Source organism: Rhagoletis pomonella, unplaced genomic scaffold, assembly GCF_013731165.1.
Source record: "Rhagoletis pomonella isolate Grant_MI unplaced genomic scaffold, Rhpom_1.0 Rhpom_scaffold_00002, whole genome shotgun sequence".
NCBI lineage: Eukaryota > Metazoa > Arthropoda > Insecta > Diptera > Tephritidae > Rhagoletis > Rhagoletis pomonella.
Genome location: NW_023458556.1, coordinates 21,871,773 through 21,876,412, shown reverse-complemented (window position 1 = coordinate 21,876,412; position 4,640 = coordinate 21,871,773). Strand labels below are relative to the sequence as shown.

The 4,640-nt window shown below is 30.1% G+C and overlaps 1 long non-coding RNA gene across 1 annotated transcript; it reads right to left on the bottom strand.

The window, feature by feature from the left end:
• Positions 1–1,972: 1,972 nt before the first annotated feature.
• Positions 1,973–3,588, bottom strand: LOC118733286. Its single transcript, XR_004992227.1, has 2 exons — positions 3,383–3,588; positions 1,973–2,075 (listed from the first exon to the last, which is right to left on the bottom strand). It is a non-coding gene; the product is annotated as an uncharacterized LOC118733286 (long non-coding RNA).
• Positions 3,589–4,640: the final 1,052 nt, after the last annotated feature.

Sequence of the window (4,640 nt, the reverse complement as noted above, 5' to 3'; positions counted from 1 at the left end):
TTGTAGTTTAATGCTTAGTGGAAATTTGTCATTAACCCTACTCAAGGAAATGCTTAATTTTTTTTTTTATCACAAGCGAAAAGACTTTATGTTTAACTTCGAAACTAACCACTATTTTTTTTTTTTAATCTTACTAGAGCTACAAAAATATCAGAGCACTATCGATAGTATCGATGTTTTAATATTTTTTTTTAAACATCGATATTTTTTACTATCGATGTTTTTAGAAGATTTGCCATTATTAGAAAGTTTATCCGTTGCTGATTTGGGACAGGCAAGAAACATAAAAATTAAAGCGTAATAAATTCATAATCTTTAACAGTTTAGCTGAGTTTTGACGCAAAAGCGTACCAATAAGTGTTTCGGAAAGTTATTACTCATAAAAATGATTTTGTCAATGCCATTCGATATCTAATTGGGAAAATTTAGACTAAAAATCTGAAGTGTACCCTAGATTATTGCCTTAAAGAGCAAATATTTAATTTATTTAATAAGACATTAATTAAAACACATATTAATCGCGTTGTTGCTTTATGAATATTTTTATATTATTTTTATTTTTCATTTAATTAATTAGTAACTTGCAATATTTAATGTGACCTTAAATATAAGTCCGATTAAATTTTAAATTAACTAACGGATAATTTTAAAATAATAAATGTAATTGTTTTTTTAATTATGTTTGTTTAATTAATCAGGATTTCAACTTTCAACTTTATAATTCCCAAGAAAACACGATATTATCGATACTATCCATGTTTTATTGGCAAAACATCGAAACGGCGATAGTTTCAAACATCGATTTTTTTTTCCAGCACTAGAGCTTGCGTATATATTTAAATGTTTTTTCAATACGGACGCTTTTTAGTTTTTTTCTTTTGTTTTCTCTAATTATATATTTTTTTTTTGTACCAGCTACCATGATAAAAACATAGCAAGGTAGAACCGTTCTCTCAATTTGCCGGCCATGGTTTTTTTTTGAAGTTTGCCAACATTTTAAAATCATATAAAAGTGAAAATAAAAAATTGAAATTGTTCGAAATTGGTGTTGCTTGAGATTGAAAATGAAAATGTGTGTGTGAGTTTGTGAGTAAATTTAAAAATTAAATTGTTTGGAAACGTCAAGAATTTCAAAAGTGACTCTCAGCGGTTCTACCTTACTTTATTTTTATTATGCCAGCTACAATTCAAATTTCTTCAAAATTTTATAGATTTTCTGAGATAAACCGAAGATCAATATGCATCAATTGAGAGAAAATCGAATGTCGATTCTTGAATTTTTTGAATCGAATCGGAACTAAAAAATCTAATCGGAAGGGCTCGATTAATCGATCTTCGATTTAATCGATTTAAAAACGACACCTCTACTATGCACGTGTGATTTTACTGATGCACAGAAATGGCCAGTTTAGTGGGTGCTAATAGGCGTATGAGTGACATTGATTGTCTGATTTTGAACGGACGTTGTATTTAGTAGCGTAGTCAGCTTTTATAATTTTTTTTTTTTGTAGTGGGAGCTATGTTTGCTTGTATTTTTGTATGCTCATATCTTTGCTGCAAGAGTGTCATTAGCCAAAAATAAATAAAAATAAAAACAAGTTAAGTATACAGAAATCACCGCCAGTTCTTCTTCGATGTTGTTTAAAATTTGCATGGCTGTTTCGATTAACAATAGCCTAATAGAAGAAAATGCCTCTAACTTGGAGCTGTAAACCGTAAATTTTACATTTAATTCTCGAGTTTTTGATCTTTCGTATTATGACACTTTTGCAATTTTCTACTTACATTTATAGCGACTGCGCGTGTGAGCCAATAGCTAGCGTAGTTATTTCACATAACAGCCGGCGAAATAGCACAATAACAACGAAATTAGTTCGACGTCACAATAAATTAATAAAACAAATAAATAAATTTACGATATAAGCAACAACACACCGGCACAAGAAATTCGCAAGACCTTGTTTGTTATTTGTTTTTTTTTTTTTTGTTTGCGCTTCGACACTTGCTTTAGAATTTGAGTGGAATAAAATGTCTGCTATTCGATTCACTTGTTGCTATTGCATTTTTGTGTACATCTGTATGTATGTATGTATGTACATAAGACAGTGTCAAATAAATTTTTTTTTGTTCTATCCCATATCTATGCGACTTGTGTGGGCGATCACAAAAAAAAATTGTGCAAAATGTCAGCCCTCTATCTTTGTTTTTCAGTTAGCATGGTAAAAAAAAAATCAATAAAAAAAAAATTTACAAAAAAAATTGTCAAAAATCAACGATAAGTCCTAACTACTTCAAACTTGCACCTTATTACTAGAATTGACTGGTTTACAAGATTTGGGTTTTTAATTTTTTTATATTTAATTGTTTATAAAAAGCAGCTAAATTTTTTTTTTAATTGAAAATTAATATTTTTCGCGCGCTAACTGAAAAATGCACAAATAAAACTGAAATTTGGGCACATTTGTTTTTTTTTTTTTTTTAATTGTGACCGACATGGAAATTTTCATTTGGCACCGAAAGAAAAAAATTGTAGTTTTATTTGACACAGTCTAATGTATGTACATACAAATTTTTTTGTATGTGCTTTATGCGAATACATATGTATGTATGTAAGTCTTTTAGCTCTCGCGATGGCGCATTATTAAATTTTTGTATTCCTTTTTATTTCTAAAAATTGATTTACTCATTGCCGCAAATAAATTTAATATTCTTAATTTTTAGTATTTTTGGCATAAAATTATATACTTTTAATTATTTTCACTTCAACTTTATGTCTTTTGTTAATTTTTATTATTTTTCGTCCACAGTTGCAATGAAAATTATCAGTCTGTAGACTGTAGACTGTGAAAAAAATATAAAAGCCATCAGCGTACATTTAGAAGTGCTGAAGAAACTATCGCGCACTTTTGTTATGTACATATGTACATAAATTGTTGTTGCAACAATTTATATACATAGTATCTATGTAGAACACCCGCAAGCATTTTCTAGTATTTATTTTTGGCGTTAGTGTTGGCGCCTGCAAGCGTTGGCGGTCGAAAGTAGTTCACTTTGGCATAAATAAGAAATACAAAGTTGAAAAGAGGAAAGCAGCTTGAAAATAAAATTGGTTGCAGAAGTGGCGCACATTTACAAAAATAAAATTTAAAAAAGTATTCAAAAACATAGCAGAGGAGAAAGAAATTAAAAACAATTTTTAACAAAAATAAATAAAAGACATAAATCAATTTTTCACGTGGTGCCAAGTAGTCATTTCATGAGCTGTAAGTGGTTCAAAAATAGCACTTCAATGAATGCAGTTCAAATATGCGTATTTTCTTTTTCACTTTTACTACACAAATGTTTTGGAAGTTATTGTATTTCGTTTACTTTTCATGCGTACATTTCGCAAAATTCCACGCTATTCGAATGAAAATTCGTTATAGCTTTTCTTTGCTCGTTTAATTTTTAGTTTTCAATCTTGTAACTTTTATTTATTTATATATATATATTTTTGTTTTTTGTTTTTTTTTGCTTGTTGCTATTTAACGATCACGCAAACGTAAGGCGCAGTGTTCGAATGACTCGCAATGCCACCACGTGCGCGTTTCAAATTCATGCATAAACTGATTTCGGTGTTAAAATGCTTAGCAGCGCGCGGTTTGCAAATCGCTGAACGCTGGCGATTGAAAATTTTGTTTGTGCGCGAGATCCTCTTTAGCGCTGATAACAGCTGTCAGCGCGCAGCGTGTCGAGGGCAGCGTTGCCGCAAGCTTGGAAAAAAAAGTATCAGTTGCCAAGCAGAAAAAGTATCAAAAGCAAACACAACTGTTATATATTTTTAAAACTTTTTTTTGAAAAACAAATAATAATTAATATTGTATAATTAAATGCATAGATTTGTACAAGTCAATATTGTGGAAATTAATACACAATAAAATTGCGCAAACCTTATTTTGGAGAAACGTTGCTCAAGTAAATCAGCCTTATCACGAGTTTCATTTTCCCCGAACCGGTTCATTTTTCACTTTTCGTTTCCATGTATGGGTAGAATACGAATTTTCGGGCCTTATAAATACATATAAAATTTGAAGACTTTAAGTAACAAGGAAAAAATTGTTTGTCTTTAAACTGGTAACCTTATTCATACTTTTCAAAAATTAATTTCTGCCAGCTAAATGTATTTATCAAAATGTGGCATTTGTGAACAAAAAAGTATCAAAGTATCATATATTAATATTTAGAAAAAAAAAAGTTTCAAAAATGATACAACTGTATCAAAGCGGCAACGCTGGCCGAAGGGCAACGTAAAAAAAAGCGCTGCACTGCTTGTGAGTTTGAGAGTTTGTATGGTAGAGTTGCCAACAGTTTGAGAATTTTTAATATGACTTGAACTGACAACACTGATCGACAGGTTAAAAAAAAGCCAGAGCCGAATTCTAAAGTAAATTTAAGTCACTCATTCCGCATTTACCCATCATTTCTTCAGCTTTTCTTCGGAAACCTATATTTTTCATTGCCAAGGGAAATATTTATTTATGCAAACGAATACGAAAGCTTTGAAAAATAAAAAAATATACCTTACTATACATTTGATACCGCCAACTTTTTAAAAATCGTATTCTTAAAGAGACAAGCAGGCCTTTTTATTCAAAATTTCC